The sequence below is a fragment of the Pleurodeles waltl genome, chromosome 4_2 (assembly GCF_031143425.1).
Source record: "Pleurodeles waltl isolate 20211129_DDA chromosome 4_2, aPleWal1.hap1.20221129, whole genome shotgun sequence".
Taxonomy (NCBI): domain Eukaryota; kingdom Metazoa; phylum Chordata; class Amphibia; order Caudata; family Salamandridae; genus Pleurodeles; species Pleurodeles waltl.
This window is the reverse complement of record NC_090443.1, coordinates 502542607-502558151: the sequence shown is the minus strand read 5'-3', so window position 1 is coordinate 502558151 and position 15545 is coordinate 502542607. Positions and strand designations below refer to the sequence as shown.

General features: G+C 44.8%; 1 protein-coding gene and 1 long non-coding RNA gene across 2 annotated transcripts in view; one reads left to right on the top strand and one right to left on the bottom strand.

Moving 5' to 3' along the window:
- LOC138294168 (uncharacterized) overlaps nt 1-15545 on the top strand; it is a 354474-nt gene that overhangs the window by 114303 nt on the left and 224626 nt on the right. The window lies entirely within an intron of this gene.
- The window catches only part of TNFSF4 (TNF superfamily member 4), a 107794-nt gene that overhangs the window by 91907 nt on the left and 342 nt on the right, over nt 1-15545 (bottom strand). The window lies entirely within an intron of this gene.

Sequence of the window (15545 nt, the reverse complement as noted above, 5' to 3'; positions counted from 1 at the left end):
CCCCAAATCACCCTGCAGTAGGAGGAGGGGACAGAGAGCGTCATTGAGCTGTCCCACCGGTGCCTCGGAGCGTGGGACTCCCTTACGTTGGAGCTGGAACCTGGGGTCAGACTACAAGCCCCAAATCACCCTGCAGCAGGAGGAGGAAGCAGGGAAGTATCAAAGCGCCGTTCCAGCACATAAAGGAATCACAGATGCCCCGCAGCGCGTGATGCACTGTTTTGTGGCTGGGCCTGGGGGCAGACTACAAGCCCCAAATCACCCTGCAGTAGGAGGAGGCGGGGGAGTGTTATCTTGACGTCCCGACGCATAAAGGACTCACAGGTGCTCCGCAGCGCAGGACACGCCTAGGTGAAGACCGGGCCCATCTTCGCCTGTCGTTACCTGGTTGAGGCTTGGCTGGGTTGGGCCACCCCCTCAACATCTTCGCTCAAGAAGGCGGGCGACTGCAGCAAGAGCTCTCTCTCCGTTTTGGCGTGTGACTGACTAGGGGGGCCTGGCTTGAGATTCGAGTCTAGTATTCAAGTGTGTGAAACTGACCATGTATTAGGCGGAGGCTCCGGAAAGTGACGAGACTCAACCCCAGATCTGTTGTACTGACATTTGCCAGCCCGCTAGTTCTTGGTTTTTTTAGAATGGAGAAATGTAAAGATCTGGTAGGTGTTAACACGTTTGCCGCTAACAGCACGCTCGATGGGTTCCTGCAGAGGGCAGTAGGAGCACTTGACAAAGAGATTTATTCAGCTGAGAGACTCCCATAGCTCTCCCCCGCCCGACCGCCCTTAATAATACTTCCTCCAATGTAGAACTATGAGGAGAAGTCTCAAACCAATCTCAACCTTTTTGCCAGTCATAAAACACCACAGGCTACTTCTCATTGTGAGCTAGCTGTCCCCCAAGAAGCCTCCACGGATGCAGTCTGTAGTGTTGGGGGCCAGCCCTCAGCAGAGAGGCTGGCCAAACACTAGAACGTGTCCAGCAGGACACTACACAGTCCAACCTAGCAGTAAAATGCCAGGTGGAAGAGGAAACGAGTTGATAAACGGACTAAGGCTAAGCACCCTCGCACCACGGCGAACATTATATTGGAAACACCAGAAAGGAGCACTGAGGCCCGTATTGAGGATATTTTGGAGAATTTTACTGGGAAAGCCGCAGAGGAATGTGAAAGGAGGCTGAAACCAATTAACAAACTATTAAGCCCTGTTGAGGTGGCTTTGGGGATCCTCGATCATCCCTCGACGATTACACCATTGCCAAAGGCCCTACCCTGTATCGTGCAGTCTCAAACAAGTACTGAATCGGACACTCCACCAATTAGTCGGAATGCTGAGGGCCTGGTACAGCGAACTGTAGCTTTGGATATTGCAAATCCAGCTGTACCCCCTAGTTTAGAACCACGGTGGGCTAGCTCTTTACTCTTGCAGTGTAACTCAGAGGGAAGGGAGTGAAAAGTTAAGAACCACTGGAACAACTCTTGCCACAGGGCCAACAAGAGATGCTATTGAAATCGGACTACGTCCTGACCATGCTGTAATTCATCTTACTCCTGAAGAAAGCAGTGATAGCTAATGTACCTAGCCAGCCACCACATACCGAAGAATCTTGTGTGCTGTTGAAGAACAAGGTCTTCCACAGGTTGCTGTTAGATTCACATTTTGGGCGACTGCATAATTGTCAATTTCAGTTCAGCCCAAATTGTCCATCAATTATTTCTTAATTGTCAAATCAGTAGCAACAGGTCTAGTGGTCTGCATTCTATCCCCTGGCAGGTTCCACCCAGGCTTCCACTTCATGGCAAGGAGTATGATGGCCTCTCTCCAGTAGGGATTCTGAAGCACCGCTAGCTAGATGGCCAGCCTTCCAGAAGGAGGTGCGCTGATTCTTGTCCGAGATTGACTGACTCCAGGAGGTGGATTTTCCACACACTAGCCATGGTTTCCAGGGGATTTGCCAGCTACACCCCATGCCCCCCAGTTGCAATTATCCCTGCAGGAGCCAGCCTAAATGGGAAATCACTCCCTTTTTAAGGAGTCTGAGGTTACTCATTCTGTGCCAGGTGAGCAACCCCATTAGTAGGAACACTACATCCAGGCTCTATAGTAACTTCCCCTGATTCCCCCTAAGTCCATCAAGACACCATGGTAGGCATCCTGAGCTGGAGCATAGCGGGAATCACGCTTAAACTTAAAAATCTGCCATTGGGGTAATTTACAGATAAGCACCAAATATGTAGGTTTCAGGAAACCTGGGCACTAGAACCAAAGTATAGAAACAGCTTTAAGGGCTTCTGGTTCCCCGCTTGTGGGTCAGCAGCAGGGTGGGCCCCTGGAGAATTATTAGTATGGGTAAGAGTGACACTCATTTGCACCATGAATTAACTAAACCCGGGATCTAGTGGCATCCAAAGTCTAATCCTTTCTAAAAAATAAGGCTAGCTCTGTTCTGTTGATTAACCTGTACAATAGAGGCGTGGGGAAAGCTGTGTGTTGACCACATTACACAGATTGGATAGTTTCCTCTAAGATTCCAAGGGAGCCAATTACCCGATTATTTTGGGGGTCTTCAGTGTCACCTATGAGCCTAATTTAGTTGCTCAGGTCCTACCCCACAAAGAAGATAAAATATAGGTTATACCAGATCTGACTGCACCACCTTAGAACAGTTTAACCAGAGCAGCCCTCCCCCGATGGCCAAGCACCCTCCTCCCCTGGGCAGGGATGGATGGGGAATCGCTTCCACTACCAGCCCCGCCTGTGGCTTCTGATGATGTCAGCGCGCGATCACGTGCTGATCTCATCAGAGGCCCACTCCTCATCGGGGGAGAAATGCAAAAGCATTTCTCCTCCGATCACGTGGAGGGGGCGAGAGAGGTACAAAAGGAGATCGGGCAGCAGAAATGGCACTAGACACCAGGGAATTATTATGTTTTTTCTTTATGTCATAAGGGGAGCGGCCCCTTGGGCAAGGGCCGCTCCCCAGGGGGGCAAATTATTTTTAGGGCTTTTCTGCCCCTCCCGGGGGCAGATCTGCCTAATCTAATTAGGCCGAAACCCTAGACACCAGGGATATATTTTTTTGTTTGTTTATATTTTACTTTTTATATGTGGGGAGCGACCCCTTAGGGAAGGGTCGCTCCCATGGAAGGAAAATTGTCTTTAGGCCATTTCTGCCCCTAAGGGGGGCAGAAATGCCACTAGACACCAGGGTTTTTTTTTTAATATTCATACATTAGGGGAGCGGCCCCTTGGGCAAGGGCCACTCCCCAGGGAGGCAAAATATTTTTAGGCCTTTTCTGCCCCTGCTGGGGGGATGATCGGCCTATTATAATTAGGCCGATCTGCCCTCGCTGGGGGCAGAAACCCCTAGACACCAGGGATTTTTTTTTTTTTTAGTTTTTATATTCATCCGTGGGGGGCGACCCCTTAAACAAGGGTCGCTCCCCTGGGGGCAAAATTAACTCTAGGCCATTTCTTCCCCCCTTGGGGGCCGATCGGCCTATTTTATTAGGCCAATGTGCCCCCAAGGGGGGCAGAAACCACTAGAAACCAGGGATTTTTTGCTGTAATTTTTCATGTGAGGGGAGTGACCCCTTAGACAAGGGTCGCCCCCGTGGGGGGCAAATTTATTTTAGGCCAATTCTGCCCCCCTTGGGGGCAGATCGGCCAATTTTTATTAGACCAGAAACCACAAGGTACCGGGATTTTTTTTTGCGCCAATTTCACGCAAGGGTCACGCCCCCTTAGGCAAGGGTCGCTCCCCTGGAGGGGCACATTTATTTTAGGCCATTTCTGCTCCCCCTGGGGCAGATCGGCCTATTTCTACCGAAGCCGATCTGCCACGGGGGCAGAATCCACCTAGGCACCAGGGATTGGTGTGTGTGTATGTGTGTGTTTTGTTTGGGTGCAGCCCATGGGGCAAGGTTCCCTCCCCATGGGGGCACATTTCTGTTGGCCATATCTGCCTCCCTTGAGGGCACCCCGTACCATTTTCTTACCCACAATGCCATGCAAACCTCCAACTTTGCTGGAAATCACACATTTTTTCCACATTTTTGTGATGGAACCTTCCGGATTGTCTCATCTATACCGATAAGAATTTTGCCCCACTTGTCAGCCTAAAAATGTTTTTTTTCAAACTGCCTTTTTGGACCCGCTTTGGTTCCCCCTCAATTTCAACATGTTTTTGGCTCTTCCCTGTCACAGGCATTTGGCCCACCTATACAAGTGAGGTATCATTTTTACCAAGAGACTGAGGGGAACGTTGGGTGGTAGGAAATGTGTCCCGATGCAGTGATCCCACACAGAAATGTGTGAAAAATTTGATTTTTTTAAACTAAATTTGAGGTTTGCTGAGGATTCTAGGTAAGAAAACATTGGGGGATCAAGCAAGTCACAGCTATCTGGATTCCTTCGGGTGTCTAGTTTTCAGAAATGTTTGGGTTTGGTAGGTTTCCCTATATGGCTGCTGAGCGCCGGACCAAAAGCGCAGGTCGTCCCCGGCAAAAACAGGTAGTTTACTATTTGATCATTTTGATGTGTCCACATAGTGTTTTGGGGCATTTCCTTTAGCGGGCAATAGACCTACCCAGACAAGTCAGGTACCACTTTTATCGGGAGACTTGGGGGAACGCTGGGTGGAAGGAAATTTGTGGCTCTTCTCAGATTCCAGAACTTTCTGTCACCAAAAGCTGAAGAAATAGTGATTTTTTAGCCAAATTTTGAGGTTTGCAAAGGATTCTGGGTAACAGAACCTGTTGAGAGCCCCACAAGTCACCCCATCCTGGATTCCCCTAGGTGTCTAGTTTTAAAAAAATGCACAGGTTTGGTAGGTTTCATTAGGTGCCACACCCAGAAGAGTCCAGCAGACGTAACGGTATATTGCTTTCAGAAATCTGACATCGCAGGAAAAAGTTACAGAGTAAAACGTAGAAATAAATGGCTGGTTTTTTTTCACCTCAATTTCGATACTTTTTTATTTCAGCTGTTATTTTCTGTAGGAAAACCTTGTAGGATCTACACAAATTACCCCTTGCTGAATTTAGAATTTCGTCTACTTTCCAGAAATGTTTAGCTCTCTGGGATCCAGCATTGGTTTCACACCCATTTCTGTCACTAACTGGAAGGAGGCTGAAAGCACAAAAAATATAAAAAATGGGGTATGTCCCAGTAAAATGCCAAAATTGTGTTGAAAAATTGTGTTTTCTGATTCAAGTCTGCCTGTTCCTGAAAGCTGGGAAGCTGGTAATTTTAGCACTGCACACCCTTTGTTGATCCCATTTTCAGGGAAAAAACCACAAGCCTTCTTCTGCAGCATTTATTTACCATTGTTTTTTTAAGAAACAACATTTTTTGCTGTATTTTGGCTAATTTCTTGGTCTCTTTCAGGGGAACCCACAGACTCTGGGTACCTCTAGAATCCCTAGAATGTTGGAAAAAAAGGATGGAAATTTGGCGTGGGTAGCTTATGTGGACAAAATGTTATGAGGGCCTAAGCGCGAACTGCTCCAAATATAAAAAAAAAGGCCTGGCACCTGAGGGGGAAAAGGCCTGGCAGCGAAGAGGTTAAGATCTGTGCTATATTGGGACAGTATACGCTAAACCATTGAATTGCAAAATTATAGGGCTGGTCTTAGTGATGTATTGGGGCTTATGCAAGCAGTGCAGAAGATTGATTGGCTGAGGAATTTGAGATATTTATGGGTTGTGTTAGGGCTTCCAAAAATCTGGGATATGCCAGCTGCAATCCTACAGAATGCCATCCCAATTGTTAAGCAGAAATTTTGGGAGAGGGTATCCTCTTGGATTGATCAGTCTAGTGACCAAGGACCATTGACTAGAGGTTTTCTGCAGTTTAAAACTGTGCCCTTGGCTGAGCCTTTTTGGATGTCATCAGACCGCCAAGCACCTGCACTCTGTTTTTGCAGTTAGGTATGGCACTTTGCCACTTGCTGCCCTTACTGCACATTGGGCTCCCTCCACAGATGGTACAAAAAACTGTAAATTCTGCATCTCTGCGGATGAAACAGATGAACACCTACTTTTGTTTTGCTCTACACATGCTGTGCCTAGGCGTAGGTGGATTGCCCACTTATGTGGGAACCTCTCCATAATAGATCGACTTAATGCCCCAAAATTTGCAATTTGCAAGAGTGATTCCTCATTAATGATAGTGGTTGCAGTCCCTAAATTGCTATTTGCAGCCTGGATCATCAGACAGAAAGAACTCCTGGTAATGCTATCATTTGTTGATGGGACTTTGAGCACCCCCAAATTTTGCTCACGCTTTTTTTGTTTAGCTAATTGGAGCTAGGGTTTATAATGATGATAGCTTTGTGTGTGCAATATATCAGCTGTGTCTGCCATTCTAAAAGTTTTTTTTAATTGTGTATGGATATACTGCAATGTAGATGCTTTATTATTACAATGCCATTATTGAACTGTTTGCATTTGTAAAACATTTTTTTAATTGTCAATGTTTATACTGCAATGTAGATGTTTTATCATTTCAATGGTTTTATATCAGTATTGTACTGTATGACGATGGAATGATTTATTTTGACTGGTCAATAAACTTTGAACTTTGAGTAAAATGAGAAAGTAGCAGTGACTTCTTAAAACAAAGAAGTGAAAATCATCAACTTCTTCTTTTATAACTCTATAAACCATGACCTTCAATACAGGAGATTGTTCCTCTTAATTTCTAATTATGATGGGAACACATTTTGTAAGTAAGGACAAAATTCACCAGCTATACTTTTGGATGCAAAAACACTTCGGTTTTCTATTGATCTGTAGTAAACGTTGTCTTATTCAGTTGAAATGATCATAATTGCATAGTAACAGAAGAGTGTATTTTGTGGCATACTTTTCAGTGGCATCATCGCAAACAAAAAACACATCACAAATTATATTTTATATGATCTGTGGTATATATTCATCTGTTTTAGTCCAGGTGTACGATTATCCGGTTGCATAATACTGGTTGCAAATTGTGACCAGAATTATTGCGACTAGAATGGATTTGTAAGAACCAGCCTTTGTATAAATAGGTTGGTTCATAACAACTCTAATAAAAATGGGTTGCAACCTGATCGACCGCATCAATATTAATTAGGTAGCTTATAAATTGGGAATCACTATGATTGGGGGGCTTTACAGAGATGGTGCCCTGCTGGTGTTAGCAGACCACTATGTCCGTGGTTGCTTTTAAATAAAACAATTATTGTTTTAAGTGAAGCTCGTTTTCCTTAAAGGAAAAGAGGTTGCATTTTTAAAAAGGTTTTCTTTTTTGAAGGTTTTCTTTAAGACACTAGAGTGTACTGGTGGACCACTACCTATTCTTCAACCCACTCCTACTTTCAGGCCTGAGTAACTTTGCAATGTCATGCAACCGGATTTCTGTTGCAAACCATTAACACATAGCATACCGATTTCGTATTTGAAAGGGTTGCTTACAACATGCCACTTCCAGATGCCGAATCAGTATCCATTTGCAATTACATTTTAAGTGTTGAAAAAACTTTTTTGTCACCTAAAACACACTATTGGTAGATCTCCAAAAACACTTTTATGGTTAGAAATGCTGAATCAAGGAGTTTGCAGCCGTAAAAAACACTTAGGGGCAGATTGATGAGAAGTGGCGCTGCACTAAGTGCCATTTGGGATTAGGAAGGGGCGTATTGAGGGCGCCCCTTCCTAATACTGATTCGCAGTGGTATGTGTGAATGTTTTGCAACCAGAGTGCAGTCGCAAAACATCTGCAGTTTACCACCAATTTCAAATTGGTGGTAACCCATTCACAACGGGAAAGGGGTCCCGTTGGGAAAGGGGTCACCAGGGGACCCCTTTCCCTTTGTGAATGTTTGTAAAAGCATTTTAAGATTAGGCTAGTCTTAAAAAATGAAAAGAGCATTTTTTATTTTCTACACATCCTGTATGCCTTTAAGGAAAATGGGCTGCAGTTTTTAAATTGCTTTATTTAAAAGCAATCACAGACATGGTGCTCTGCTGACCCCAGCAAGCCACCATCTCTGTGATTTTAGCAATTCCCATTGGATCACAAACTGAGACCTACCTCATTAATATTCATGAGGTAAGTCTGTTTGCGACCCACTGGGAATCGCAAAGAGTTTCAAACATTGAAAATGGGATTTCTTAACTGCGATTCACATGAAATCGCAAGTAGGAACTTACAACTTCACACTTTCGTACATGTGGCCCTAAGATTTGTATTTGCGAGATCCCATCATGCTGTAAGAAATTATTAACCGATTTCCATAGCTGCAAGCCTTTGAGACGATTTCCAGTGTTTGGTTTTGCACATTTATTGAGATCAAGAGGACATTTATTTAATTAGTATTCATGTTTTGAGAGGGAATAGGTTAACAGGCCCCACTGTATCCCATTTTTTAAAACAAATGTCATGGTAGTTGTGGCACCAGAGTGTCGTGCCTATCCCACAGGAAGGAGTTTGCATTTCTCTGTCCAGTAACACATAATTGACTTTAGTGAGTTAGTGCCACTGGCCAGCTCACCACCTCTGCTGCAGGCTTTATCTAAAATCCACTACAAGGAAAAACTGTAAGTACTTAGAAGCAGGGTATGCTGGCGGTCTGAAGCACCATGAAGAAACTAGCTATTTTCATACTTTGAAGAGGTAGTAGGTTGGCCAGATGCATTGTCCAACCTCTCTGATCCCAGTCCTCTCCCTTAATACTTTGACAAACTCCTGTAGAGCCTGCAGCCCTGCACCTTAAAATATCTCAGCCACGATTATCATGAACCTTATGCCTCCAGTGTCTGCACGGGGATGCCTTCACACATCTGTGGACACCCCCTATTCTGTAAAGAGATAAGCTGCATGGCCAAGGTGCACTGCTAAATGAGGGCAAGCTCAGGTTTCGAGTTCTATGACTGCCCAGTGCTGGCCCCTGGACCCTCTGGCTGCTTGAAATACCTGCTGTGCAGTTTTTGGGGGTGCCTGGAGCAATGATGGGGACAGGGGTCCCCTCAAACTGTAATTGTTTCTCATTTAAATCAATACAGCTCAAAGGGGCAGTCAGCAGCATAGCAAGGATGCTATAGCCCTGGTGCAAGCATGCAAAATTGAGTCTTTGGCTGCTGTTGAAGTAGTAAAATACAGCAATTATCAGGTTTCAATGCCCCCCTCAAGGTTCTGGGCCTAGGTGCTGCTGCACCTGTTGCACCAATGGTAGCTAAGCCCCAGTGGGAAATACCAGTCCTCCTCGGAAAGAGTAATACACTTTACTGTTGATGTACCTTTCAGAAGGACGGATTTACTTTAACAGAGCCTATCAGTTCTTGTCACTAAGGCTTATACCCTTCCTTCTATTGCTCAGCGCCGGCACATCCTAAGATGCATGCTACACTTCTAATAAGCCAGTACTAGTCCAGGAAGGAAGTAGCATCCATTTTTCTTTGCTTCACATTTTTGTGTCTCAGCCCCCTAATTCACCTTAAGGTGGCAGTACCGGCACATTTCAGGATACCTGGGGCCAGATTTGAGAAAAGTGTTGCTGCACCCAGTGCAGCGCCACTTTTCTTGCGCCATTTAGCACCCCCTAACGCCACCATGTGTGCACCGTATCTAAGATACGACGCATCATGGCGGTAGTTTGGGAACTAACATCAAAATTTGTAACGCTAGTTCGGAGCTTTGCAGGATTAGCGTAAAAAATGTTGATGCTCATCCTGCAAAGCCCATTGAGGCCCACTGAAAACAATGGCATGCATACATTTAACGCCTGCTTGAAGCCGGCATTAAAAGTGCCGAAAAAAGTATGCAAAGAAATCTTTTAGATTTCTTTGCGCTATTTTTTCAGCCCCCCCTTTGCATACATTATGCCTGGTGCAGGCAAAATGTAGCTCAAAGGGTTACCTAGTGGTGCAATCCATGTATTGAGCCACTTTGTATATTTGGCGCAGCGATTTTGGCCCATAGGGCCACATTGGTGTAAAAAAAAAAAAAATGACATTAATGTGGCACAAGGAGGCGCTAGGGGCTCTTAAACCTGCCCCTTGGTTTGCTTATAATTGTTTTAATATCGCCACTTTCCGAGATTGCTGTTATACTCACAGAGGAATAGTGCTGCACTTCTTAAAGAATCTCTACACTTTTAATAGGACATTACAAACAATTATCCGCCAAATTACTTTATTTGTAGGAGGACAGCAAAACCACTTTCAGGTGTGGCTGCTACACATCCCTCGAAGAAGTATCAGCAGTGCCTTTTTCAATGGGCATAATATGTTTTTAATGGTTTAGTGCAAGCACTTTTGAAAAGTATTGCTATGCTTTTATTGGGAATATATGATCACTTTTCAATAGGGCTCCTAAACTTTGGTGAGGCAGTATGAACCTTATCAGAAAGGTTTAAGTACTATGACATGGGCAAAGCAGGCACTTCACAGGGGCTGATATACTTTAAATGTGACAGTAGACGCACTTCTCAACTGGCTAGCCATACTTGTCATGAACCAGTTGAGCTATCTCAGCCATACTGTTATGCTTTCAGTGACTTAATAAATGGTCTTCTCTGCAAGGCTATTTTACATTTAATGGGACAATTGATGCGCTTCTCCGCGGGGCGGCTACACTCAGAAACATCACCTGCACTTCTCAGCAGGGCAGCTATAGTTTGAATGAGACCGAATCTGCACTTCTCAGTAGGGCTGCTACACTTTGAAAAAGTACTTGCACGGTTCAGCACCACTGCTACACTTTGAGACAGTACATGCACTTGTCGGCAGGGCTGCCACACGTTGAGTGGAACAGTACATGCAATTCGCAGTGGGCCTGCTAGTCTTTCAGCAAGACAGTACATGCACTTTTCAACAGGGTTACTACACTTTGCACGGGACAGTACATGCACTTCTCAGCAGGGCTGCTACACTTTGAACGAGACAGTACATACACTTCTCAGAAGGATTTCACCGAAGGGCTGCCACACTTTGAACGAGACAGTACATGCACTTCACAGCAGGACTGCTACACTTTGAACGAGACAGTACATGCACTTCACAGCAGGACTGCTACACTTTGAACGAGACAGTACATGCACTTCTCAGCAGGGCTGCTACACTTTGAACGAGACAGTACATGCACTTCTCAGCAGGGCTGCTACACCTTGAACAAAACAGTATTTACACTTCTCAAAAGGGTTTCTCGGAAGGGCTGCTACACTTTGACCAAGTCTGGACATGCACTTCTCAGAAGGGTGTCTCCGAAGAGCTGCGACACTTTGAGAGTGCCTGCACACTTTGCTGCATGGCATTTCAAGGCACAGTGCTCTGCGTGATTGTTGTACGCTTCACGGGACATTAACAGAAATGTTCACAATCAGTTAGATATTTTGAGTGGGGTGATGCAGCACCCCTCGATAGGACTGACATACATTCAGCTGAAAAGGGAGGCACTGTGCTGTCTTGGCACCATCTGTGCACTATTACAGCATGGAGAGCCAGCATTTTTCGTGTTCATTTCCATTGTACAGGCATCTCCTGTAAGTGTGCACTCTTTATATTATAGGGGTGCCTTCAATAAAAGAACCTCAACTGTTCACTTTTCACAGTTCTGAAAGGTCATTTCTAGGTGTCTTACAAAAGACACATATTGAGTTCTACGCATTTAAATGGGACATCACACCTAACCATTGCCTGTAGGTTGCATCGAGCACCGTTATCTGTGGAGTAGGCGGGTCGACTTCTATCCCTGCTTCCTCCCTGGACCACATTATCTTGATGCTCGTCCCTCAACAGTGCTGATGGCACCTCTGGAAACAGTGAACTTGTGCTTTAAAAAAATAGTAACATAACATCTGCAAAAAAGCTTTGGCAAAGCCAATAGACCTGCTGCTGGCCGCTGGTCGTTTGTCTTTGACAATGCCTATTTTCTTTAGGAATGTTTTAGTATAACGACAAGCAAGCACCTGGTTGTGCTAATGAGAACATTATGCAAGAGTACAATGCTGTCGCTCACAATCAGATCAGCCAATACCTGAAGTGGGCTGACCCTGTATCAATGCCTTAAATGCGGGCAGGTCCCTTGGTTTGCAAGACCCAGCAGTTATTAAAAGCTTGTGTTACAACAGGTCCCTATGGGACCCAATATTCTGTCCTTAACTTTACAGGGAAAAACACTGATTTTTGAACATTGGCTGTAAAACTGTTAAGACATCCCTTAAAAAGAAGATGCCGGTTTGCATTTCACATGTTGAGCTTTATTTAATTTCCGAGGAATATTTGCCTTTTCCAGCATGTTATTTTATTGTGGTTTCTTTCCCCGCAGCGTTTTACTTTTTATTAGTGTGTAAATGTCCTTGTGAGTCAGGTTGTGGGCATGTGTTTATAACTTTGTGTTTCATTTGTACATTTTACTGAGGTTATGGTGTATTCAAGCCAGGTCTATGGTCCAACAAGATTGTACTCTGTGCCCGCGACCGCTATATTTTTCTATTATTCGTTGTAGTTTTTAGTAAATGGTTTCACAATTGCATTGAACTTCACAAAAAACAGGGAACACTTTTCTTCTGTAACTGCACGCTCAGCTAGAATGACACAAGAGAAGCGTCTGGTCACGTTTGAGAGCTCTGGAGCTGAGGCTTAAGACATTGTGAGTTTCGTCTAGTCCCTGTCAATGTGGTACAAATGTAGACAGAATACATGCCCGACCAGTTCTTGGCCTTTGTGCAGAATGCACAGAGCATTGGTCCTGAATGAAAAAATATATACTGCAACAACAAGGCGATGGATGGAATGCTTTAATTAAACTCAGCCTCTGGTAATCGCTCAGTAGCCATATTCCAGTCCATTGTTTTTGGCCACTATGGCACTGCAGACAAAGGTCCTCCTTACGCAAATCAAAACTGACCCTGGTCCTCCTGCCAGGTGATGGCCCCTCCAGAAGGGACTACAAGCAATCTGAGACCAGTTTTGCTCTACTTGAGGTTCGTCACTTGGGTGTATCTTGAGCTCTATGACACAGTGCGCCCCTACTTTTCTTTTTTTTATCCAACTTCCAAAACCCTGACTGCACCCATGCCTTAGTGGGTTGAAGCAAAATGTAATGGCACCACAGTAGATCATGGATGAAGAGTGCTGACTAAAAATGGGGCTTTTGGAAAGAAACGGGTCAGGCCCTGTGTTGGCTTGGGAAGGCGGGCAGTCGGGAACTGGGCGATGGGCCGGTGCATCAGGGTCACATGTGGGCTGTTTTTTATCTCTGTTAACCAGCCCACAGAGCCTTACAGTCTGGCAGGCCCAGACTCGGCCATGCCTCCTCCCACCTGAGCTAGCCTGGGGGCCAGATGTTACTCTGGCCCTTGGGCTATTCTCACCTGGGTTAGGGAGAGGCAGGCATGTGTCTGACCAGGCCCAGCAGCAGTTCTTCCCCTAACACCTCCCCGCTGGGCCACCACATTGTGGCCTTGGTGAGCAGGGCAGGAGGGAGCTTGCAGAGGCCTTGCTGGGGGCAGAAGTTGTCACCTCAGCCCAATGTCTTTTAGACCCGGTGGGGGGTGTGCCTTTGCATATGCCTCAGTGTGAGGCCACCTTTCCTAGAGAGAAAAATAGAGAGGCTGTAGACCAGTGCTTCATTTGTGCTTGTTGTTTCCGGTGCTGAGCACTGGCACTTACTTTTGAGGACCGGGGCTTATTCTTCTGCCTCAACCATTTGCTGCGAGCAAAAGACACATATGGGAACGAAGAGGAAGAGAAAAACAAAAAAGCGTCACAAAGGGAGAAAGCAGAAAGCTGCCAGAGTGAGCTGAAGGGGCACAGAGTGGCTTTAAATGGAGTGAAGAGGCCCGAGATGGCTTCAGGATTACGCTGCCTCATTATTCAGTGCTTGCACATTTAAATGCAGCAGCTGTGTGTTTTAACAGGAGGGCTTTGGACACCGGCATGTTTTTATTGACAAATTAAGCACTGCTGTAAACTACTTTCTAATCAAAGAATAGGATCATGTGTAATGTAACTAGTGCTCCTGTAAATCACTCCAATACCTTTGAGCTAAAACCTCACAAACAAAACATAAGCGGCCAGACTCTGCAAAGGCCCGAGCTATGATAAATAAGGACTCTTCATATAAAAACATCCACAGTCCTTTTTAAAGTGACTGTTCTAGATCTGTCTAGGATTAACTCACCTTTAAGAAAACATTTTAATATACTTTTGCATAATATTTGCTTTTAAAGTATGTAATGTAATGATCAGAGTTAAAAAAAATACCGGCTTTGGGTGATTTCCCTCATTTTCGTGCCAGCTAGGACATTAAAATACCAGTCATACTGGTAAAAAAAAAACCAGCCAGGTGGGAACCCTAGCCAGATATGTGGTTGTGGCTGTTTTGTTTCACCTCTCCAGCCTGGCCAAACTTCAGGGCTTCTAGTTTTCAACAACTTTACATCTCTGTGAGCTTTCAAACTTAATTTAACAACACTTCTCTAAATATTAATCCAAAGAAAATAGGCAAAAGTCGATCAATGAAAGGGACAGTCCGAGAATGTGAGTCACTTTTTTTGGGAGTGCCCAGGCCTAGTTGTGGTCCCAATCCGACCCTGGTCAGTCCTTGTATCAAGCATGACATCAAACGCTGCATTATGCATGACTCAAGAGCCTCCTTTTGACAAAAGATGTATACTGCAAACACCTGCAAACATAACTTCTTTCCTCACTGCTTAGCCTTACGAATTTTAGTTGTTGATATGTGCAGGATGCGTTCAGCCCACTGAGCTACTCTTATCACAGTGCAAAACGGATAACCTGGTTCTCTATAGGCAATTCATGCATATGCATTGCCCACCAGCACAAAGGTATTCTGAGGTACTCAGTGTTTCGTACCGTTAACGATAATAACGACAATAATAATAATAATAATAATAATAATAATAATAATAATAATAGCCTTATTGGCCTCATGTAGATATAAAAGGTTGAGTTGACCTCACAGGGATTAGAATATGTGACCAAGCGGTTACAAACAAATATTTGCAGCAGGCATAAGAGCCCACCGAGCTAGCTTCATGCTTTTAACTGCACACTACATACAGATCGCTTTCGAAAGAGTTCCCCCCTCACAAAACCTTCGTCCTGTGACCTTGGTTTATGAACTTCCGATATGCCTGCAGTAAGAATATTAGCCTAAATGAACTATTTCCAGGGATTCCAATTTAGTGCCAGCTGGTTAAACACAGACAGGGGCAGCATTAGCATTTCACAAGGTTTCAAACCTGTCGCCTGTATGTTACACACTGTTCTGTGTGGTCGGTCTATTAACCCAGTAAACGTCTTTTCGGAGATTAAAAGCATTTACCTGCTAATTACACAGAGATACCCGCCACTGACTCATTAACCACCCGAGCTACGATATTTGAATTTACAATCTTTATCTTCCAAGTAATTTGAGTATGTCTCTGGGCCAAATCAACTGAGCTTTCTTCCTGGGATTCAGATTTTTTTTTATCAATGAATTATACACAGATCTCTGCAGCATGTGCATTATCCCTCTAGGCTGTCCTGCTATTT